The sequence below is a fragment of the Zalophus californianus genome, chromosome 7 (assembly GCF_009762305.2).
Source record: "Zalophus californianus isolate mZalCal1 chromosome 7, mZalCal1.pri.v2, whole genome shotgun sequence".
NCBI classification, from domain to species: domain Eukaryota; kingdom Metazoa; phylum Chordata; class Mammalia; order Carnivora; family Otariidae; genus Zalophus; species Zalophus californianus.
Window position 1 is genome coordinate 84,827,116 of NC_045601.1, and position 26,230 is coordinate 84,853,345.

Sequence of the window (26,230 nt, forward strand, 5' to 3'; positions counted from 1 at the left end):
CATATATCTTGCTCTTATATATCTGTAAGAGAGCAAGCAAGAAAGAAAATGACTACCTAGTACAGTTAGGCTAGTACTAATTTTTTTACATTTATTTTGTCACTTGATTCTCATGTAACTTCAATATGCCTAGGCCTCAATCATGCATGGATAAGAATGAGGCCATATTAGTATTAATATTCAATCTTGTTTGTTCTGTTTTTCACCCACTCAGCACAGAATTCCCAGTCCCGCTGATGTTGAACATTATATTTTTGTGCTTTCTTGCCAGCCTTATATCTTATTTGCTGAAATGTGTGTTCAAGCATTTTGCCAATTGTTCAATTGGTTGTTTTCCTAATATTGAATTTTAAGAGTTCTTTATATAATCTGAATACAAACCTTTTAGCAGATTTGCTAATATCTTCTCTATATATCTGTGGCTTTTCCTTTTGATCTCTTAGCAGTGTCTTTGAAAAAGCAGAAGTCTTCAATTTTGAAGAAATCTAATTTTCATTATTTTGGTGTATTATCTAAGGGTTATTATCTATAACCCTCATTATGGATCATAATTTCATGCTTCTTTGCATGCATTGTAATTTTTATTGGATACAAGATGTTGTGATTTTTACCTTGTTGAGTGCTGAATATTTTTGTAGATATTTTTGGCTTTTGTTCTAGGATGCAGTAAAGTTACTTGCAAGCAGTTTGACCCTTTCAAATCTAGCTTTTAAGATTTTTTAGGAAGGACTGGAGTAGTGTTTGGTCTAAGGCTAATTATTCCCAAAACTGAAGGAAGGCCTTTGTGTACTCTACCCAATGCCATAATAATTATGAAATTTTCCAGTCTGGTGGGTAGAAACTGGTACTATTCCTGGCCCTAAGTGCAGGCACTATTACCTCAAATCCTTTTAGGAGGTTATTTTCTAGGCCTCAAGTAGTTTGCTCACTTGAATATACTGATCAGGACTCTCCCAATTCCCAAGGGGACCTTCTGCCGCTCTTCAGAGTTCCTTCTCTGTACAGACCTCTCCTGTCCAATATTCTGCCCAGCAAACTCTCACAACCTTTTCCTGGACTCTCAGCACTGTCTCCTCAACCCAGGGAGTTCACTGGGTTCTACTTGGGTTTCCTTGCCTGCACTGCAACCTGGAAACATTCTCAAGGCCCTAATATGGGGGTAATCATATGACTCACCTTGTTCATTTGCTCTCTCTCAGGGATTACTGTGCTTTATTACCTAGTCTTCAAAGTCTTAAAAATCATTGTCTCAATATGTTTTGTACATTTTTTTCTTGTTGTAGTTTCATGCCAGAGAGTAAACCTAGATCCTGTTATTATATCTTGGTCAAAAGTGTAACTTCCTCGTGATTTTTAACTGGAAGTATAGTTACTTTAAATATGTTGGAGTAAGAAGATTGCCAAATATAAACACAAACCTCAATAAAGTGCCAATTTGGACAATCCAAGGACAATATGAAGACACAGGGAGTAAGGGAGAAAAGCAGGAGATAGAACCTTATGAATGGTTCTGAATCAACAGAACACTAAGGTCTTTCCTTTTAAGGCATTGCATTCCACAGCACTAGCAGCATCACAGTACATGTTATATAAGGCTGACCTACCTTAAAATGCATGAATCAACCTTTATTTAGAATTAACTTTTGATCCTTTGACCTTTTATGAATTCTTAGCACCAAAATGTCAAGAGGCTTTGAAAGTTTAATCAAAATGATGTCATTCCTTCTCACGGTCAAATCTGCACTGTGCCTTTTGACAGTGACTATGAATATTACAGCTAACTATTTTAACTCTCAATAACTCTCTTATATTTCTTATAAAGGAGAAAGGAGACTAAAAAGTGATTTATATATTGATTAAGTTACTACAACATCAAATCTAAACTAACATTGACCTGCAACACCTAAACCATCAATCAAATGATTTTGGAACTGATGGAAATCTGTCCATTTTTTTTTCCCTTTCTTTTCTGCCTACACTCTTTGCTTCTACTCAGTTTTGTTATAAACTTTGTCCTGCAAAGCTTGAGCAAGCAAAGGAACCCGAGTAAAGGGCATTTGCTGTTCACTACTAAGAGTTGTGCCAGGCAGGTAGCAGCGGCAATAGGGTCTCAGTGAACTGGGGTAATGAAGCCCATCAAGAATTAAGATGACTCAGAGTAATTTGTGTTCTAGTTGCCTGACGCAGTGACATTAGTTGGCAACATAAGAACTTATAGAAAGTAAAGGAATTACCATATGCTGTAGAAATTAGCAAATCCAGAGAACTTCAGAGCCCAGAGGTCTTACTCAGACTCTGCAAGATGAAGAACCACAGCCACGTTTTACATGAGTTATACTGAAGGCAAAAATAAGAGCTGTTAGTGGCCTATCAAGTGTCTGGCACTGTAATCACACCTTGAGACATATATCTCAATTAGTCCTCACACCAATTATAGAAGAGTCATACTACTGTCCACATTTCACAAATGAGAAAACTGAGGCACTAATTAACTAATTAACTGAGGCACTATTTGAATCCAGGCCTAATTCAAAAGACTTCTTCCTTATTTTTTATTTATTCATTTTTGAATACATAGTAGATGCACGTGGTACAGAATTTAAAAGGGTAAAAAATGTCATAAAATAAAAAGTAAGTTTCTTTCCTTTCCTCTGTTCACCAGATGCACAGTTCCCCTCCCAAGTGACAACCACTTAATTCATTTGTGTACACTTCTACAGATGTTTTACCAACTATAATAGTATACATGTTCATTTTTCCTCTCAGTTGTGTTAGTAGTTGCCTTACATATTTTGATGGTTTGTTGTTAGGTTCATAGTAGTTTAGAATTATTATATCTTCTTAGAGAATGGACTCATGTTATCACTATGTAATGCTCCTATGTATCACTAACGAACTTCCTTGTTCTGAAATCGACTTTGTATGATATTAATGTAGCTCTTCCAGCTTTCTTTTGATGAGTGCTGGCTTGCTTTACCTTCCTCCATCTCTTTACTTCTAACTTATCTGAGTCTTCATGTTTAAAATAGATTTCTTGCTCTGCCACTTCAATTTTATGATGAATTCAAGAAAGGCATTCATTTTCATCCGTCCAACTTTTTAAAGTCATGAGCAATAACTTCCAAGCTGCTTACAGGTCAAAGCTGAAACCAGAAGTTTTTCTCAGCCCAATTATTTTTAAAGATAATTTCTTCTCAAAGACAATGAACATACATTTTAATACAGAGAAAGTCTTACCTTTCTCTTGACTAAAGCAGTAGAATGTGCATTGAATTCACTTAAGAGTTATATACATTGCTTTAAAATATGATAAAAAAGAGTTAATAGGATTCAGCTGTATATATCATTTAAGGTTGGATTTACATTTGTCACAAGACTGTTCTTACTAACTATATGTTTAGTACTAACTGAGAAAGTATGAAAATCCAAGGAATCTAAGTTAAACAAGACCTGTAGCCTTTTTTTTTTTTAAGAAAACATATACAATTAATTTGAAAAATGCTGCAAATAGTCTTAGAGTGATCTTAACTGTTCCTTGGGCATAATTTTCTTGGTTTGGTAACTTAAAAATGCAATTCCATAATTTATTAAAGAGAAACCATCTGTACATTTTATAGAAATGTTTATTAATCTAACCAGTCTTGATTGTTACCCTTGGACCCCATTATGAGGGATCATATTAGTGATTATTGGTAGGGACAAAAAAAACTAAACAATTGAGGTAACAATAAAGCATTTTCTAGAAGTTTTTCTTTTTCCATACTAAGTGATAACTCAGATTTCTTAGAGTACATAGAGTCACTAATCATGGAAAGGCAACATCTCTGAAATCTACAGAACTGACCTAGTTCATGAGAGTTTTGTATATTTATCAAGTTTCAGTCATGAATGTAGATTTGTGATACCTTTTGCTTAATACATAGTTGGAAAAGATTTCATTCCTGACAAACTATGACAATTTCTTCCACTAAGAGCATTTTTTTTGAGTGAGCTTTTTTTTTTAATTGAATATAGCATATTGCTGATTAACCACCCTAAAACTTAATGACTTAAACCACAATAGTTTATTTTTTCTTAAGTTCCTCTAAGTTGACTGATTGATTCTTCTACTGGTCTGGTCTGACATTACTTATGTGGTGCATTCAACTAGTGAGGAACCTGAGGATGGGCTTGGCTGTGACAGGTGGGATTGCTGAGCCAATCTTTCCATGCAGCAAAGATTACAAGAGGGCAGGCTTCAGTGGATAAGCTCTCATAGGGCCTCTGCTAGCATCATGTTGGCTGATATTCCACTGGCCAGAAGCCATACAGCAAATTTCAGAGCCAACTGGGAGGGAAATATATATATAAGTGTCTGGATGCTGGAAGGTTTGGTTCACTGGGGAACATTATTGTAAAAATCTCTCCCAGTCCTTCTTTTGGTTCCATCTATTCACATTTTTCCCACAGGCAAGATGTACTCACTCCTTCCAAGAACCCCAAAAATCTCATCCAATTACTGTATAAAGCTCAAAGTCCAGAATCTAGTCATTTGCATGACATCCTGATGCAAAGGAGATTTCACTGGTGAAATTTCTCAAGTGCACCTCTTTGGGAGCAGCTCCTCTTAAACAATGGATTCGTAAACTAAATAGTTATTATTTTTGTGCATACCTCCAACCTACATTGGTGAGATAGGGAAAGCATAACTTCAACCAGATACTTGGATTCCAAAAAGAGAGGAACAGAGGTACATGGCAGTCACTGGTCCATAACAATTATGCAGTCCTGCCCAGGACATGTTGTCTGGCCCACAACTCTAAGAACCGGGTATGTTCCAGGGCACCTGGATGGCTCAGTCATTACGCATGAGACTCTTGATTTCAGCTCAGATCATGATTTCAGGGTCTTGAGATTGAGCCCTGCTTCAGGCTCCATGCTCAGTGGGGAGTCTGCTTGAAGATTCTCTCCCTCTCCCCTCCCCCTACTCTCTCTCTTTCTCAAATAAATAAATAAATAAATATTAAAAAAAAAGAAGAGGGTATGCTCCTTAATAGAAACCAGTTCTGTTTATCAGTCATTCCCTGATCCTTTATTTTCCTCAACTCTGTCTTTAATTTTTAGTTATTTTAATATAACATGAATTTGCCTGAATTTGGTAGTGCTTCCTTTGGAGAATTCACTGTTGTTATTATCTGTAGATATTCCTTCTGCCTCATCCTCTCCCTTCCCCCGTCTGAAATTTAAATCATGCAAATCTTAGATTTTCTCACCGAGTCTCACACATCTCTTGCATTTTCATTTCTTTTTTAGGACTTGTGATTTCCACATGAACCAGGTTAACAATAATAGAGCTGGAGCAAGCACACTCAAGTGAATTGGGAATGAGTAGAATGTCCCTCACTTGTTTCAAGTGAGTTTGTTGTCTCCTCAGACTATTTGGTCTTGGGATAAAAGGCTGGATTTACTTTTGGATAGCAGCTAATAATATTGTGTGGCTGGAGATAGAAAGATTAGGCCAATATCAAAACAGAAGGCCCTTTACTGAAAAGCAGGATGGAAAAAAGGATGGGGGCAGAGTGCACAGGGTTAAGGTATAGTGCACAGGGAAGGTATAGTGCACAGAACCTCGGTTAAGAAAAATATTAGTACTTCTCTTCAACCCAGCACCCTTACCCCAGACAATTTTTTCCAGACATTCTAGTTCAGCACAGTATCTTTTCATTCAGTTTTTCTCACTACCCAATAGGAGAAGAAAGAATAGATGAATAAAGAAATAACGCATATATGGCACATATTCTCTCTCACCCATTTTATCAGTCTTCAATAATTAGGGGCAGGAAAACTTCCATAGGATTTTCCAATTCACAAATGCTTTAAAACACACACCCCAAGAATGTCCCGGACTTGCTGCACAGTCTCTTGCCCCCATGATGTATAATTTAAATGAGGACTTTAGTTGATAAGGGAGTGGAGTGAGTGTGCTATAAGCCAGCTATTGATACTTCCCAAATGGCCACTCTCTGCTTATTAAAAGATGATGAGGTGAACCAGTATCTTACAGGAGCCAGATTTGGTAGGAATGTAAATCGATTTTCTCCTTCACTTGGATGGAAACAAAGGAGTTCTCTTGCATTCACCCAAGAAATAAAACGTTTTTAACACAAAGAGGATATTCAAATTCAAAGCTTTAAAATAAGTAACATAGATAAATGAGCACTGAACAAATAAAACAACCCTTGAAATCTGGTATAACCAAAAAGGCACTGCACTTAGGCTGAAAAATTTATCCCAGATATGTCACTTACTAGTTTTGTGACCTTTGGCAAAATACGTAATCACTTTAAGCCTCAAATTGTACAATCTTTTTCTCTCTCTCTTTTTTTTATTATGTTATGTTAATCACCATACATTACATCATTAGTTTTTGATGTAGTGTTCCATGATTCATTGTTTGCGTATAACACCCAGTGCTCCATGCAGAATGTGCCCTCTTTAATACCCCATCACCAGGCTAACCCATCCCCCCACCCCCCTCCCCTCTAGAACCCTCAGTTTGTTTCTCAGAGTCCATAGTCTGTCATGGTTCATCTCCCCCTCCGATTGCAAATTGTACAATCTTATAAGAGAATGGGAGATGCATGCAAACTCTACCTCCATCACTATTTTGTTAGGAGGATAAAATGAGATAATGCACATGACAGCACTTTGTAAAGCCTTGAGCACTGTGCTGATGTAAGACATTTTTGTACTGATACCTATTATGAGAAAAATAAAAGATTAATTCAAGACTATGCTGCATGGTTATGAAAAACTCTATATTTTACAATATTCAGTCATTTTTAAGGATCCCCATTGCCATAGGCATGAACATTTAATCAATCACTGGAAGAAAAAAAACACCCCCAAAGAGCTTTCCCTAAGAAAAACTGATAAAAGAGTCATGCCATGTTTCCATCTTAATCTTCCTTCAACATCCTCCCACGCTTCCTGGCTGCACATTTGGCATACTTAGAATGTTAGGCCATTGAGTGTGTGTGTGTGTGTGTGTGTGTGTGTGTGTGTGTGTGTGTGTGTGTGTAGGCATATATATATATATATAAATGGCAATGGTGCAGCAGAAATAGATGCCATTATCATAGTTGGTAAAAATCTAGCTTCAGGGGCAGTATCTGCAGTCACATGTGCAGCTAACCCAGTGAAGCTTGGTTTGCTCTGTTATGGAAAAGGCATGCTGAATCTGCATGTAAGTAAAAATATTCTCTCCCTTAGGACGTTATAACTTCTGCTGATACACCTCACTGGTTTTATCATTCAGATAGAGTCTTTAAAACAGGAGAATATAGGAAATCATTGGTAGAAAGATAGATAACATGGAGTTACCATAGAAGAGACTTAACTTTGTAGCTATTTCACATTATTGCTAATGTAGGCATGAAACAGAGACACAGATTTTCCTGCTTACTTAGCAACGTCCTATTTTTCTTAGCTATTCTTAAAGACTGAATAAGGACACCTTTTTACATCATCCTTCCAGATTCTAAAAATAGCAGGCAATAGTAATGTGATAGTGATAATGTAAAAATATCCACCATTTATTGAGTGTCTACTCTGGATGAGGCAGTTTATACACATTGTCTTATTATATTATTAGTCTTTGGGGTCATTACAGGTAGATATCATAATTTTCATTTACAGATAAGGAAACTAAGTCTCAGAAAGTTTAAATATTTGATCACATAACACAACTAGTAAGTGGAAAAGTGGCAAAAAGATTTTATGGAATGACTTTCCCCATTTGCTAATAAATCTGTTAACTAGGTTGTAGGGCATTTGGGAAATGGGAATGCTGCTTTTTTTAAATTTTCCTGATAACTAATGAATAATCAGAGAATTTGTTGTTATAACCGCTGACACTGAGTATCTTCTTATATCTATCTACTTTTCTGCCTTTTTATGTAATGGATAACAGCTAGTTTAAAGCCTTTTTGAAATAAAAGACAAAGGCTGAGGAGAGAGGCAAGAAGGGAAGGGGAAAAGGGAAAAAAGACACCTGCACATAACTGATTTTCCTTTACTATTCCAGAGCATCGAGTCATTGTTTTGTACATGGATTCTAGTTGTAAATACAGTAAGATGCAAAATGATGAGGTGATTCTACTGTGGAACACTGTCAGGATTCTTTCACTTGCAAGAGAAATAAAACTCAAATCAAACCAGCTTGAAAAAAAGGTGGAGGGAGGATTTATTTGGCTCTGGTAATTGGGAAATCTAAGGGGCTGTGTTTTGGGTCACAGCCAGATCTGGAAGTTCAAGTAATCATATTTTCCTTCTCTCTGCCCTCTTCCTTTTGCTTTCCTCAGTGATAACTTAATTCTTAGGCAGGTCTCTTCCATGCATCAGAGAAGGTGGCCACCAATAGTATATCCTCCTTATAAGTAGCACTCCAGAGAAAAGGCCACCACACCCCTCTTTCCAGTGTCTATATCAGCCCACCAAATGGGTGCTCTCTTTACTAGACTTATATGCCCACAATTGAAACAATATCTGTGTCTAGGAGAATACTCTGATTCACCAGCTCATGACATCTGTCTACCACATGTGGGAAGAGAAGGACAACCTGGGTGACATCCTCGTGCTCTTCCCCGGAAGAAGGAATATACAGGGCAGGAAAAAAGAAGTATCAGTTATTTTACTGAAATCACCTAAATATTTTCACTATTTCCTAATAGCTTTTCTGACTTTTGCCTCCCTTATCCTCAAAGCAGACAGTAGGGAAAATAAAAACATGGTTGAAGAGTAACTTCTGCTAGCTATGTTGAGATTAGTCAGACTTCTGACTGTTCCTTCTCTTGTAGCTTCCTAGAGCCAGTCAGCTGGATCTTTTCTTCTGTTAACCTGGGGGAGACGATCCTCTTCTTGTCTTGTCCCTGCTTCTTTGCTTGAATGAGCCACTAGCTGATTGGAGCAGACAACCACTTTCTCAGAGCTTAAAGCTTTGGGTACCAGTAGTTTTCTCATCTGCTCAAAATGTGCAAGGAAAAGAGACAACCCTAGAAGCAAAAGAGTCATCAACATGCACAATAACTATATTTACAATACTGAGAACCTAGACAAAAGTTTTAACAAAGAAATGTGATGCTACTTCTGTGTCAGGAAACTTTAGTTTGAGTACAATATTGGAAATTTGGTACATTTCAATGGTTTATGGGCACTAATATATTGGTAGTTTATAGGGTGCCATGAAATGTGTCCCTCTCCTCAAAAACTGGAATTCTAAGATCACTCTCAACAGAAAACAGAAATATCCAAAATCACCTTAACACTACCATTGGCTGTTGCATATTAAAAGATTTTTCTCTATGTAAAGGAAGACTATGTCAGAAAAGAACTAATCAGCCATAGAAGCAAAATTAGGAAGGAAAACCTTAGCATTATATCTTTAAGAAGTCTCTGGGTAATGGGTGTCCTTGAATTGATAATCTGACCTACTGGATTCTCAGTTTTGAGATGATGTTCATACAATGGAAGGATCATGGGCTTCAGAGTTAGATAAACCATTCATAATGCAAATATTTATTTAGCATCTACTGTGTTCCCAACAATTGTAGACACTTACGATGTGTCAATGAACAAACACACAAAGATCCCTGCCCAATGTCACAGACAGGGCAATAAGCATTAAACATGATAACTAAGCAAATCATGTAGTATGTTAGAAACCCAGTAAGTGCTACAAAAAAGAAAACATAAGATATAAGGAATTGAGAGGGCTCTAGAGGAAGAAAAGGGTATGATATTAATTTGCATGGTCAGCGAGACCTCCTTCAGAAGTGATATTCGAGCAATGAACCGAAGGTGATGAGGGAGTATCCAAATGGATATCTGGGGGAAACCATGTCAGGCAGGGGAACAGCTAGAGCAATGGCCTGAAGATAGAAACATTCCTGACACATCTGAGGAATTTTAAGGGGACCAGGATGGCAGGAGTTAAGTGAACACAAGGGAAAGAGAGAGAAGGTCAAAAGGAGATCACTGTAGGCCACTGTAAGGACAACCAGGGCAAGTGTGAGATGATGGTGGCGGGGTCTGGGATGGTAGCAATGAAGGTGGTAAGAAGTCATACTTTGGAGGGATGCCTGGGTGGTTCAGTTGGTTAAGCGTCTGCCTTCAGCTCAGGTCATGAACCTAGGATCCTGGAATCAAGCCCCATGCTAGGCTCCCTGCTCAGTGGGGAGTGTGCTTCTCCCTCTGTCCCCCCCCCGCCCCCCCCTTCTTCGGGTTTGCTCTCTCTCTCTCTCTAACAAATAAATAAATAAAATCTTTAAAAGAAAAGAAGTCACACTTTGGATATATTTTGAAGGTGCAACAAATAAGTTTTCTTGAAAGACTGGGTGTGGAGTGTGAGACAGCTAGCTGTCAAGAAGCACTCCAAGGCTTTTGGCCTGAACAACTGAATTCAAAACCCACCTCCACCCAATTCTAGTCATGTCTCCTTTGGTAATTTACTTTATTTCTCAGTATCATCCTCTATAAAATGGGACTCAAATGGCATCTACTAAGCAGGATGATTATGAGACCATTAAGTGAGATACTGTTTGCAAAACATGTCATCCATGGGAGACATCAAACAAGTGGCCATTATAAGCCATTTCCCTTTAAGTTTTTATTTTTATTTTTTAATTCCAGTGTAGTTAACATAGAGTGTTAGGTGTACAATATAGTCTAGATGTACAATATAGTGTAGGTGTACAATACAGTGATTCAACAATTCCATGTATTACTCAGTCCTCATCAAGATCAGTGTACTCTTAATCCCTTCACCTATTTCTCCCATCCCCGACCCCCAACAGACCTTCCCTCTTGTAACAATCTATTTTTCTATAGTTAGGAGTCTGTTTTTTTTGGTTTGTCTCTTTTTATCCCCCCTTAATTCATCTGTTTTGTTTCTTAAATTCCACATATGAGTGAAATCATATGGTATTTGTCTTTCTTTGACTGGCTTATTTCACCTAACTTTATACTCTCTAGATTTCATCCATGTTGTTGCAAATGGCAAGATTTCATTCATTTTTATGGCTGAGTAATATTCTTTTTATTTATTTATTTATTTTTGTTTTGTTTTTATTTTTATTGTTATGTTAATCACCATATATTACATCATTAGTTTTGGATGTAGTGTTCCATGATTCATTGTTTGTGCATAACACCCAGTGCTCCACGCAGAATGTGCCCTCTTTAATACCCGTCACCAGGCTAACCCATCCCCCGACACCCCTCCCCTCTAGAACCCTCAGTTTGATTTTCAGAGTCCATCGTCTCTCATGGTTGGTCTCCCCCTCCGACTTACTCCCCTTTATTCTTCCCCTCCTGCTATCTTCTTCTTTTTTTTTTCTTAACATATATTGCATTATTTGTTTCAGAAGTACAGATCTGTGATTCATCAGTCTTGCACAATTCACAGCGCTCACCATAGCACATACCCTCCCCAATGTCTATCACCCAGCCACCCCATCCCTCCCACCCCCCACCACTCCAGCAACCCTGTTTGTTTCCTGAGATTAAGAATTCATCATAGCAGTGAGGTCATATGATACATGTCTTTCTCCGATTGACTTATTTCACTCAGCATAACACCCTCCAGTTCTATCCACATCATTGCAAATGGCAAGATCTCATTCCTTTTGATGGCTGCATAATATTCCATTGTGTATATATACCACTTCTTCTTTATCCATTCATCTGCCGATGGACATCTTGGCTCTTTCCACAGTTTGGCTATTGTGGACATTGCTGCTATAAACACTGGGGAGCACGTACCCTTTCGGATCCCTACATTTGTATCTTTGGGGTAAATACCCAGTAGTGCAATTGCTGGATCGTAGGGTAGCTCTATTTTCAACTCTTTGAGGAACCTCCATACTGTTTTCCAGAGTGGTTGCACCAGTTTGCATCCCCACCAACAGTGTACGAGGGTTCCTATTTTTCCACATCCTTGACAATACTTGTTGTTTCTTGTGTTCTAGCCATTCTGACAGGTGTGAGGTGATATCTCATTGTGGTTTTGATTTGCATTTCCCTGATGATGAGTGATGTTGAGCATCTTTTTATTGGCCATCCATATGTCTTCTTTGGAGAAATATCTTTTCATGTCTTCTATTTGTTTTTAATGCTAAAAGCAATTTAAAAATAAAGACTTTTAAGAGTTTTGTTTAAATTTTATTTTATTATGTTAATTACCATACATTACATCATTAGTTTTAATTTTATTATGTTATGTTAATCACCATACATTACATCATTAGTTTTTGATATAGTGTTCCATGATTCATTGTTTGCATATAACACCCAGTGCTCCATTCAATACGTGCCCTCTTCTATCTATTTTTAATTGGATTATTTGTTTTTTGGGTTTTGAGTTGTATAAGTTCCTTATGTATCTTGGATACTAACCCTTTATCAAATATGTCATTTGCAAATATCTTCTCCCATTCAGTAGGTTGTTGTTTAGTTTTGTTGGTTGTTTCCTTAGCTGTGCAGAAGCTTTTTATTTTGATGTAGTCCCAATAGTTTATTTTTGCTTTTGTTTCCCTTACTTCAGGAGACTTATCTAGAAAGATGTTACAGCCAATGTCAGAGAAGTTACTGCCTGTGCTCTCTTCTAGGATTTTTATGGCTTCAGGTCTCACATTTAGGTCCTTAATCCATTTTGAGTTTATTTTTGTGTGTGGTGTAAGGAAGTGGTCCAGTTTCCTTCTTTTGCATGTAACTCTTCAGTTTTCCCAACACCATTTGTTGAAGAGACTATCTTTTTCCCATTGCATATTCTTGCCTCATTTGTCAAAGATTAACTGAGCCACTTCCCTTTTATGATTCCCTCTCATCAAGCCAACTTTAGAATATGATTTACTGTGTTATCATTTTTACTTTCAGAGGAAGGCTGCCCCAGCCGAAAACCTCCAAGAATCTAGTATTCCAGCCTACTGCCCCAGCCAAAAACTCCCAAGAATCTAGTAATCTAGCCAACACAGTGTTGTTATTCCAGTTTCATGCTTGAGTCTTTCTGAGCCCTCCTACTGTGAGTACAAACCTGAGAGATCTATCAATTCTTAGTGGTTTACACTTGTACTGTAGAGTATCCCCCCAAAGTCTGCCACTTCTGAACAATTAGTCACTTCGGCATATCCTGACTTTACCAAGTGTCTTTCTTTAATCAAATTACATAAACATTTAAAATTAGGACTCACCTAAACATCTTGGAGAGTTTGGCAACTGCACTACTTTAATTCCAGCAAACTAGATTTAGAGACATTTGTTGTGCTCTATAGCGGGAAAATCTGAGAAAGTCTGATTTTTTTCAAGGACGTTTAACATATCAAAAAAGAACATTTTGGATTATGATTGTATTAAAATCCTAAGAAAACCTACTAGTTATTGAACACTTACAATGTAATAGGCACTGTATTAGACACTTTACATTGTGTAATCTCATTTAGCCCTCAACACAATCCTTCAAAGCACTATTAGTTTAGCTGGGCAGGCAAAGAACCTAGGATCATGGATGGTCTAGACCCCAGTGCCTGCACATGGTTCATAAGCAGTGAAACACTTGTGAAGCCAGGTTTTCCCACTGCCTTAGTGTACTTTTTTGTTGCTGTTTCCATTTGGTTGCTTTTTTTGGTGGACAGGAATTTGTTTCATTTTGTTTTGCTTTGCTTTGACTATTTTTCACTATCATGTGATGATGGATCTTGTTTACTTTCAACTTTTTGTTTGTTTATTTGTATTATTTATTGATCTACTCTTTGCCCTCAACCAGACTTCCAGGCACTAGGAGTGGGAAAGACACTGGAAATAGCAATTCCCAAGATATGCTCTGCAGAGCACTGGACTTACAAGTAGCTATCCTAAAAATGGTTCCTTGGCCAAATAAAGTTTTATAGTAAAGATAATATCTTCAATCATGTTTAATCCAGTAGTTTCCAAAACTATTTGAACAAAAATAATTTTAATACTCTGAGACTAGTTTTGTGGGGCAAATTTTGGGAATAAGGCTGTGGGGATTAAGAACAAAAAAAGTCATTTGTCTGCCTTCTCAGAGGGCTCAGAGAAGTTGAAGGTTTTCTCATGAAAATAATGTTATTATAATAGCGAAGAAACAGAAAGAATTTCCATGTTACTTGATTCAAGCTGCTGAAAATCTTTGCAATCCAAGGCAGAAAAGTGAGTAATGATGCTGTGTTTGTCAGGATGACAGATCAAGCATTAAATTTAGAATTTGAATTGAAAAGCTGCTTGTGTAGAATACAGGGCAGCTTCAGGAATGGACCTTGAAATCCTGTCACGCAGACTCATTCTGCAGATAGTGACAGGGCCCTGGCTGAGCACTAGCCTTTGCCTCTTCACTTCTCACCCCAGTTCAACCTATACATATTATCCATAAGAACCATGTTTCATGTTCAGAAATGAAAAAACCAAGAAATAAACAAAACATAAAAGGGTAGAAAGTCTTCCCTCACTGTTACACATCTTCAGGAAGAGCTTGAAATGATTTTTTAGAAAGGAAGCTGCCATCTTACAGCACTTCTCACCAATCCTGACCAACAATGGCAGAAATTACAACACTGGGCTGAGTGTCTCTGCCTGTGATCCCACCCCCTAAGTCCACTTCAGATCTGAGCCCTTGTTGTGAACACCAGGTGGTCACTGATCACTACAAACCAACTTTGCTCCTGATAGTCTTCATTCCCTAGTGTTGGAATTAAATTACTGAATTAATGATTTCATTAATGTAACTTAATGATTAATTTAGTTATTATCTAGGAGGATATTTTGTGCTTTGAAAGTAATACCCACCATCATTTTTACTGAATGTTCAACATATTAAACTTATACCCAATTAACAAAATTATGAAAATTAAATTTTGTTAAACAGTTAAATGTTGATTAAAGTCTTTTTTTATTATTATGTTATGTTAATCATCATACATTACATCATTAGTTTTTGATGTAGTGTTCCATGGTTCATTGTTTGCATATAACACCCAGTGCTCCATGGAGAACGTGCCCTCTTTAATACCCATCACCAGGCTAACCCATCCCCCACCCTCCCTCCCCTCTAGAACCCTCAGTTTGTTTTAAATCTCTTAAATGATGTAAACAATAGTTACAAATTTACTATGACTACTTCTTTTGAATATTTTTAAACTCCAAAAACAACAAAATGTGTACAAATCTAATGAATATAAAATTTACTTTTTTACTTAACTTACTTTTTGTAAGAATTAAGACCTGGATTTATTTTTTCTAGTATTTCTCCATTGTTTTGTATTTTTCTTATTATTATTTATATACCTTCTTCTGTATATATATATTTTTTTGAAACCTAACCTACTTCCCCCTTCCTCAATTAATGCCTCAGATTAGTTGAGGTTCCAGGATTTGGATAACCAACCAATTGATTTTTGGCAGAAGTTGAAGAATCTAATTGCTTCCCCAAAGTAAGTTACATCTGAACTAGTAGTCATCTGTCTGAGCTTTTTGCTTGTTTTGCTTTTTATACTTAAACTTGATTTTTTAGGTTACTAGATCTTTTAACTTCAATGCTTTCACCTACATTTTTTGCAACCTGGCATCTTTACTCGTTTTTATGGATTTTAAATTCTTGCATGGTTAATGCAATCCATCTCATTATAATTTATATCATCACGCTGTATAGACCTAGTCTGTTAGCATTATCAAGAAGCTCACATACACTTTGTTATATTCATATTATTAGAGGAACTATTGAGGTTTCATCTTCCAAAATATAAGGCATAGAGTTTGACCTATTATTGATTCCCATATGTCTTGTTAGTTAATCCATTATCCTAGTACCCCCAATGTTTATTCTTTTCTCCTGGGTAATTACATGATACCCCCCTTCTGATACATGCTAAACCCCATTCTACCTGGTTGCTTAGTATACTCACCAGCACTAGATGCTTGGTCCTGTGCCTACATTTCCCAGTGTGTTTGGCTTATCTCATTTCCTACTTACACAGAATAAAAGTGCATATCTAAATAGGCTGGGAAGATGGCAAAGTAAGAGGACCCTAACTTGTCCTGACCTCGTCCCATGGATAAAACTAGATAATACTCATATCAGTGTAAGTAACCCAGAAAATGACCCCAAAACTGGCAGAACAAACTCCACAACTAAGGGCGGAGAAGAGGTCACATTGAAGAGGGTAGGAAGGGCAGAGACACAGTAGGGAGTGGGAGGAAGCTGCAGGCAATGGAGACGGGCAAGAAACACACTATCACATGGGACAGCCTACAGGGGAAGATGAATCCCCATAACATCTGGCTTTGAAACAAGATGGGTCAAATATTGTGAGTTCTTACAACCAGAGGGACATAAAGTCTAGAATTTAAAAAAATCTGTAGGCTCAGCTCTGGGAAAGCCCAGAGGGCAAAAGGAAGCTGAGTCCTGCCCCTAAAGAGACAGCACAACAGACAGCCCACAGAGATACACTATAGAAGCAGCAGTTGAAAAACACCTGGGCCATATGGGAGGGAGACCCATTTACTCATCTCAGAGCATGCCCAGAGGGAGATTCTCTCAGGAGCAAAGGAGCTGGCAGGTCCCATTTCCCTCTGCCACCCCCAGAATAAAACACACAGCCACCTACAGGAACGAGTGCAGAGCCAACATTCCCTACCAAACTTGTTTACACCAAGCCTCACCCCCCCCACACACCCAGCATTGGCAGATGTTGGCATTTCCAGTCATGCTTGCCTCAGTCCCTGCACTGTGCATGCCCCGCCCCCCCCCGGCAGAACACCTGCATAAATCTTGCCAACACCACATCTACCCACACACACACATTTTGTGGGGCTTGGTCCTGGTGGCAGCAATGGTGGCAGGCACTGCAGAAGCCGAGACACACCTTGTTAAAATTGAGTGTCCTGCATGGTCCCGATCCTGGAGGCAGTGGCAGCAGCAGGTCTCATTCACAAGCAGACCAGTGGGTCCCTTGTTAAAACTGTAACCCCACCCCCAGCTGAGGACCAAGCACTACCCACAACAGGCAAAGAGAATCTCTGTACACAACTGGACTCACAGAGGAGACACCTCCTGAAGCACCAGGTTCTGGGGAACAGGGGACACTGCACAGCAAACAAAAAAAAAGACCTTTTCTTTTTTTTTTTTTTATTATTATTGTTCAATTAGCCAGCATATAGTACATCATTAGTTTTTGGTGTAGTGTTCAACAATTCATCAGTTGCATATAATACCCAGTGCTCATCACCACACATGCCCTCCTTAATACCCATCACCTACTTCTTCATAAAACCATTGCTTTCAAGAGCAGGAGATTTAGCTGACTTTCCTAATACACAGAAAACAGATACAAAAAGCTAAAACAAAATGAAGAGACAGAGGAATATGTCTGAAATGAAAGAACAGGACAAAACCACAGTAAGAGACCTAAGCAAAATGGATAAAAGTGATGTGTCTGATATAAAATTTGAAGTAATGATATAAAGATACTCAGTGTACTCGAGAAAAGAATGGAGGACATCCTTAAAAAAGAAATAAAAAAGAACAAATCAGAGATGAAGAACACAATAAATGAAAGTGAAAATACACTAGATGGAATACACAGCAGGGTGCAGGAAGGAGAGGAACAAATTAGTGACCTGGAAGACAGAGTATGGAAAGTAATCAAGATGAACAGGTGAGAGGGAAAAAAATGTAAAATGAGAATAGACTTAGGGGACTCAGCAACTCTATCAAACATAAAAACATTCACATTTTAGGGATCCCAGAAGGAGAAGAGAAAAAAAAGGGCACAGGAAATTTATTTTAAGAAATAATAGGTATGGGGCACCTGGGTGGCTCAGTCGTTAAGCGTCTGCCTTTGGCTCAGGTCATGATTCCCGGGTCCTGGGATCGAGCCTCACATCGGACTCCCTGCTCGGCGGGAAGCCTGCTTCTCCCTCTCCCACTCCCCCTGCTTATGTTTCCTCTCTTGCTGTGTCTCTCTCTGTCAAATAAATAAATAAAATCTTTTAAAAAAAAGAAATAATAGGTAAAAACTTCCCAAATCTGGGGAAAGAAACAGATATCCAGATCCAAAAGGCACAGAGAACCCCCAACAAAATCAACCCGAGGAGGTTCACACCAAGACATGTAGTAATTAAAATGGCAAAGAGTAGTGATAAGAGCTATTTTTTTTTAAGCAGCAAGAGAAAGGAAGACAGTTACATACAAGGGAAATTCCATAAGGCTATCAGCTGATTTTTCAGCAGAAAGTTTGCAGGCCAGAAGAGAGTGGTATGCTATATTCCAGTGTTGAAAGGAAAAAATCTGCAGCCAAGAATACTCTATCCAGCAAAGCTATCATTCAGAATAGAAGGAGAGATAAAGAGTTTCTCAGACAAACAAAAGTTAAAGGAGTTCATGACCAGTAAACCAGCCCTGAAAGAAATGTTAAAGGGGACTCTGAGTAGAAAGGAAAGATCATAAATAAGAGTATGAAAGTAGGAAACACAAAAGTAGTAAAAATAACTATATCTATAAAAATCAGTCAAGTGATTCACAAAATAAAAGGATGTAAAATATGACACCATATACCTAAAATGTGGGGAAGGGAGGAGTAAAGAATGAGTTCAAACTTAAGTGACCATCAATTTAATATAGACTGTTACATGCATAAGATGTTATATACAAATCTAATAATACCCACTAATCACACTGGTAATACATTTGCAAAGAATAAAGAGAAAGGAATCCAAGTATATCACAAAAGAAAGTCAGCAAACAGTGAAAGAGAGCAAGAGAAGAAAGGATCAGAGAAAAACTACAAATAAAACCGCAAGTAACAAAATGGCAATAAATACATATCTGTCAATAATTACTCTGAATATAATTGGATTAAATGCTCCAATCAAAAGACATAGGATGACAGAATGGATAAAAAAGTAAGACCCATCTATATACTGCCTACAAGAGACCCATTTCAGACCTAAAGACACATGCAGATTGAAAGTGAGGGGATGGAGAAAAATTTCTCATGCAAATGGATACCAAAAGAAAATGAGAGTAGCAATACTTACATTGGACAAAATACACTTTAAAACAAGACTGTAACAAGAGACAAAGAAGGACACTATATAATAATAAAGGAGACAAAATCCAACAAGAAGATAAAACAATTGTAAATATCTATGTGCCCAAATTGGGAGCACCCAAATACATAAAGCAGCTAATCACAAACATAAAGGAAGTAATTGATAGTAATACAATAATAATAGGGGACTTTAACACCCCACTTACATCAATGGACAGATCACCCAAACAAAAAAATCAACAAGGAAACAGTGGCTTTAAGAGATACACTGGACCAGATGGATCTAACAGATACATTCAGAACATTCCATCCTAAAATAGCATCTGTTCAAGGGCACATGGAACATTCTCCAGAATAGATCTCATATTAGGCCACAAAACAAGTCTCAACAAATTCAGAAAGATCAAAGTCATACCATGCATTTTTTTTACCACACACTATGAAACTAGAAATCAACCACAAGAAAAAATCTGGAAAGACCACAGATACATGGAGGTTAAATAACACGCTACTAAACAATGAATGGGTCAACGAAAAAAATCAAACACTAAATAAAAAAAAAATAACATAGAAACAAATGAAAATGAAAACACAATGGTCCAAAAGCTTTGTTATGCAGCAAAAGTGGTTCTAAGAAGGTTTATAGCAATACAGATCTACATCATGAAGCAAGAAAAATCTCAAATTAACAACCTAACTTTACACACCTAAAGGAGCTAGAAAAAGAAGAACAAACAGAACCCCAAACCAGCAGAAGTTTGGAAATAATAAAGATTTGAGCAGAAATAAATGATATAGAAACTAAAAAAAAAAAAAAAAAATAGAACATCAATGAAACCAGAAGCTGGTTTTCTGAAAAGATTAAGACTGTTGAATCACAGACCTGTACCTCTGAAACAAATAATACATTATATGTTAAAAAAAAAAAAAGGAAGAAGATAGCAGGAGGGGAATGAAGGGGAGGAAATCGGAGGGGGAGAGGAACCATAAGAGACTATGGACTCTCAAAAACAAACTGAGGGTTCTAGAGGAGAGGCAGGTGGGGGGATGGGTTAGCCTGGTGATGGGTATTAAAGAGGGCACGTTCTGCATGGAGCACTGGGTGTTATATGCAAACAATGAATCATGGAACACTACATCAAAAACTAATGATGTAATGTATGGTGATTAACATAACATAATAAAAAAAAGAACTCATGAAGAAAAAAACTAATGATGTACTGTATGGTGACTAACATAACATAATAAAAAAATAAAATAAAGTGAAAAAAATCCATAAAATTGATAAACCCTTACTCACACTCTTTTTTTTTATTATATTTCAATTTCTTATTTAATTCCCAGTTAGTTAACATATATTGTAAAATGGGTTTCAGGTACAGAATTTAGTGATTCATCACTTACATAGAACACCCAGTGCTAATCACAACAAGAGCCCTCCTTAATGCCCATCACCCATTGAGCCCATCCCCCTCCCACCTCCTTCCATCAACACTCAGGTTTGTTCTCTATAGTTGAGTCTCTTCCGGTTTGCTTCCCTCTCTTTTTTTTTTTCTCCTGTCCCCATAAAACTCTACCCTGACTCTTAAAAAAAAGAGAGAGGACTCAAACAAAATAACAAGTGATAGAGGAGAAATAACAACCGACACCATAGAAATACAAACAATTGTAAGGGATTATTATGAGAAAAATTATATGCCAAAAATTGGACATCCTAGAAGAAATGGATAAGTTTCCAGAAACATATAACCTCCCAAACTGAATCAGGAAGAAAAAGAAAACTTGAACAGAATAATTACCAGCAATGAAATTGAATCAGTAATCATAAAACTCCCAAAAAACAAAAGTCTAGGACCAGACAGCTTCACAGAGGAATTCCACCACACACTGAAGAAGAGTTAATACCTATTCTGCTCAAATTATGTCAAAAAATAAAAAAGGAAGGAAAGCTTCCAAATTCATTCTATGAGGCTAGCATTACCCTGATACCAAAACCAGATAAAGACACCAGAGAAAAAGAGAACTACAGGCCAATATCTCTGATGAACACAGATGCAAAAATCCTCTACAAAATATTAGCAAACTGAATCCAACAACACATTAAAAAAGTCATTCACTACAATCCAGTGAGATTCATTCCAGGTAGGCAAGGGTGGTTCAATATTCATAAGTCAACCAATGTGATACATCACATCAATAAGAGAAAGGATAAAAACCATATGATCATTTCAATAGATGTAGAAAAAACATTTGACAAAGTAGAAGATCCATTCATGATAAAAATTCTCAACAAAGTGGGTTTAGAGGGAATATACCTCAACATAATAAAGGCTATATATGAAAAACTTATAATAAAGACCATATAGAACATCATACTCAATGGGGAATAACTGAGAGCTTTTCCTGTAAGGTCAGGAACAAGACAAAGATGTCCACTGTCATCACTTTTATTCAGCATAGTACTGGAAGTCTAGCCACAGCAATCAGACAACCAAAAGAATAAAAGGCATCCAAATTGGTAAGGAAGAAGTAAAACTTCCACTATTTGCAGATGACATGATATTATATATAGAAAACTTGAAAGGCTCCACCAAAAAACTACTAGAACTGCATTAGTAGAATCACAGGATTTCTATGCACTAATAATGAAGCAGTAGAAAGAGAAATTAAGAAAAAAATCCCATTTACTATTGCACCAAAAATAATAAAAAAAACCTAAGAATACACTTAACAAAAGGGGTGAACGACCTATATTCTGAAAACTATAAAACGCTGATGAAAGAAATTGAAAATGATACACAGAAATTGAAAGACAGTCCATGCTCTAGATTGGAAGAACAAATATTGTTAAAATGTCCATACTACCCAAAGCAATCTACAGATTTAATGCAATTCCTATCAAAATACCAACAGCATTTTTCATAAAACTAGAACAAACAATCCTAAAATTTGTAAGGAACCACAAAAGACCCCAAATAGCCAAAGAAATCTTGAAGAAGAAAAACAAAACCGGAGCCTTTAAGTTATATTACAGAGCTGTAGTAATTGAAACAGTATAGTACTGGCATAAAAATAGATACATAGATCAATAGAAGAGAATATAAAACCCAGAAATAAACCCACAATTATATGGTGAAACGAATATAACGCTTACATGTTATAATACTGTACGTTCACTATACTGGAATCAAAATTTTAAAAAAAGCTTTTATTACAAAGAAGTGCATATCTATACTTTATAAAGATAAATTTAATAGCACACCTATATACCCATCTATAAGTATTCCTTTCCTTATTAAAATCAATAAAATAAATACACACCGCCGTATTTTCCTTTCTTTTCTATTGGAGTTATTGTGCCCTCTATATCAACTTTTCTTGAATTTTCAAGGATATTTAAAAAAAAATACAGATTTCCTCTAATTCTGATCAAGTTGTTAGAACTTGGCCAAAAGGAGTGTCATTAAGTTGTCCCTTATTCTTTAGCACTACCCCCATCATCCTTGAGAAAGGTTGCTTGCTTTCCAGCAAGAATAAGAGCTTCTTTGTTCATTTTGAATTTTGCATTGCTCATGATAGAATCATGCTCTCCTAGGAACCCTAGCGCTTCTCTGTGGAAATAAGTGTAAGACCAGATTTAAGCACAGGAGTATGTCACGGTATACACATGCACTGCTGCTTCTTTTAGCCACTTTTCATATGGTGCTAGAAAAATATATTTTTTAAGATATAAGTTTACTTTTAGTTTTTCCAATAAAACACCATAAATTGCTGCTTCCCTTACATTTCTTAAAAGAATGACTTCAAACCAGATTGACATACTCTATAGTCTTAAGCCCCTGAGAAATTATTTTCGATCAGCCTATATCCCACTGTAGTAAGGGGCCTGTTACCTGGGCCAGGCTCACATGTCCTTCTTCATTGCTGGAGTTGCTGGGGTCCCACAGTGCCAAGACCCATCCCTTGTCATCTAATTGCTTGCTATCCGTAGCACCACACCTGTTCATAAATTAAATTGGAACTTTCCAATCATTGAATGATTTCTTCGATCTGCAGAACAATGAAAATGTCCTCATGGAAAAGTCAAGAATTTTCAGACATTTTGCTTTTAGCAGAATTATATTTCTGGCAGATTATTACATTTGCATATCTCTTTTCCTTCTGTAAATCAAATGTCCTTACCAGTGAAATGCCCTTTTAAGAAGTAGACCGTTTCTCAAGTTACAAAGCTTTAGAGAGGTACAGAGGGAAGGACTCTTGTCCACTCCTTCCAGATTTTTCAGCAACATTTCTGAAGGATCCCTGCTACTAAACAAGAACAGGAATGTAGACCCACAGGCAATTCATTTAGTAAATACAGGTCCTGGAGGGCAGCAGCTATTCTCCTCAGTATTTCCCCAGAGGACTTCTATTCCCTGAACAGAACACTTTTTCCTGCCATACTGAGGCACTTAGTCCTTTGGCAAAACCTGTTTCCTTCTCTGAGGTGTCCTTTGCTGTTCAGTATCATCCAAATATTTCCTGGAACAAATAGCCTAGAGATATTATAGTCATTAGCTTAATAAGCAGGTATCACAAATTGAGCACTATGGTTACATATCATCTCAGTTAATCCTAACAACAACCATTTGCAATACTATTGCTTTTATTCCATTTTCCAGATGAGATAACACAAGCCTTGAGTTGAGTTAACCCGGCTTGGACGGGACAGCATAAGGATTAGAACTCACAGAAACACCCCTGAGTTTGTATTCTTATTCCTTATTCCTTTTCATCCTTGCTTATATCCCAATTTCACATTTGGAGAATGTGCCTCCCCAAACAGATTTTATATTCCATTAGCCTAATCATCACCAATTCAATTTAGATACCATCTTAGCAACAGCCACCATTCCTTATTTTTAAATTGTAATTGACAGTAACCTGGAAACCACACGCTGTTTCCAAACTGTGCCCATTAAGTTTATATAACATCAAACATTCAACTTCTCCTATTGTTCACCTGCAGCTTCCCTTCTGGCCTCTTATCAGTGAAATCAATTACAACTTCATGTTCTTGCCTTACACGTGTTGTCAAATCCATTCTCACACTACACGCTTAGGCTAATTGTGTGAATTCCGTTCCCCAGAGTTACTGGCTTTGAAAGGTTGCTGAGCTCTTTCACCACCTGGTCACCAGCACACACACAATCTTCCTAAGATGATACCTTGGCCTCATTTTGATTAACTCTTTTCTGCTACTCTGGGGGAATTTCTTCTTCTCTCAGTTCCAGTTTTCCTTTTCACCAGCAACTTCATATTCGGCACCAACGTTGATTTGGCCAGAGCATGTGAACAGAAGATTAGTGAAGTTGGAACTTGAAGAAAAAAAAAAAACTATACAAATCAATGTCTTGGAATACAGATATTTCTTATCCACAAAAGGTAGGAAAGAAGAGCAAAGGTGCAGCAGAAACCAACATCTATATAATATAAAACTTGTATTCTCTTGGACTGAGTCTCTCGACATTATGGAGACGTCTCCATTGTATTGACATTCAATGGACTTTCATAATGGATAACATTAAGAGTCTTTTGTATCTCACCTCTGTTTTACTCCATTTTATTCCCTAAAGTATGTCTTAAATTCTCATATGTAACATAGTTCTGACTGTCAAAATTATGAATATCAAAAACAACAAAATATCAAAGAATGACTTCTAAGTAGCATAATGCACTTTGAATGGTACTTTTAAAACATTTCCAGCATGTATAAGAGAATTCTAAATTGGGAAGAGACATAAAAGTCACCTAAAACAATCCCTTCATTTTTCACATAAGAAATTTAGGTATTTGCTTATAGGAAATAATGGGAACAGCTATTAGTTAACAAGAATATATTCAATCAATAATAGTAGTTCTGAAGTCCCTGATCAAGTTCAAAAGCAAATTTTAAACTTCTACATTGAGAAATAGTGGGAAAAAGTGAAAATGTCAGGATCCACTCACTGCATTTCTGAAACAATACTGGCTCCATCTGGTGGTCAAAGTAATGACTTCCAGTTAATAGCATCTGTGTTTATGATTAATGAACGAACTATGCTTTCTTGAATTGGAAATGTCCGATTGCATCCAAGCAATTGAAGAATTTAAAACATAAATGTAGTCTCAAGAATGTTACCATTTCTACCTGTGATTAGCCTCTTCCAAAGAATATCATGATTAATACATTGCTGTTTAAACTGGAATTGAAAGAGGAAAAAAATCCAGTATAGAAAAATTAAGGTACTTCTTCAACTATCTTCCAAGAGAAATTTGTGTTCAACTGAAAATATATCTATAGATTTATCATTTAAAAACATCAATAAAAGCCATTACTTTTTTAATCAAGGCAATATAATTAGTACCAATTTATTATTTAATATACATTGTCAATTAAGATGTAAAACACACATAAGTTATTTAGTGATTCAAAAAGTCATGGGAGATTTACACTTTAATATTTTTTTCCCTCTTCTTTGAACTAATAAACTAAATGTAGTGAGAAATTGTTCTATTCCAATAGGAGGGAGAAACTCATTTTGTGTTTTGTGTAGGGGATCTTGTCTAAGGTTCTGTAAAAACACAGCGATTTCAAGCTAAATTTTTTGTGTCTGTGCACATTCAAGAACAAGAAACCTCAACTTTCTTCAGATTCTCAGAGTAGTTTCTGGCACCTTAATTGTTTATGAAACCCTGAGAATTAGTTACACAAGTGGGTTCAGTTTATGAAAATTAATCAGTTGTTCACTTAAGATAAGCTTATAAGTTATCCTTAAAACACATTTTTAGAAGTTTATGAGTCATTGTTTTAATGTTCCCAAACTAAATATATAATAATAAGCCATCACCATGTGCTGAGGTAAATACATGGCAAAGGTTATTAACCTTTTGAGGATCAGTTTTTCTAACGGCAAAGTATGAATCACTTCCCTTGGATGGTTGAGCAAACTACTATATAAAATAAAAATTGTCTGAATCTTGATCCCTGTCTCTGAAATCCACCCATGCTGCCTCTCACTAGTTCTTCCTTCCCTGCTAGTCAAGGGATGCTTGGAATCACTGATACACTGCCCGAGGAGTGGAAATACATGTTTACCCTCACTATCATACAA

General features: G+C 36.9%; 2 long non-coding RNA genes across 2 annotated transcripts in view; both read right to left on the bottom strand.

Annotated features, from left to right (window-relative positions):
* The window catches only part of LOC113926713, a 139,123-nt gene that overhangs the window by 15,544 nt on the left and 97,349 nt on the right, over positions 1-26,230 (bottom strand). The gene's annotated exons all lie outside the window — the stretch shown is intronic.
* LOC113926714 lies at positions 12,093-24,444 on the bottom strand. Its single transcript, XR_003521402.1, has 3 exons — positions 24,305-24,444; positions 22,991-23,147; positions 12,093-12,151 (listed from the first exon to the last, which is right to left on the bottom strand). It is a non-coding gene; the product is annotated as an uncharacterized LOC113926714 (long non-coding RNA).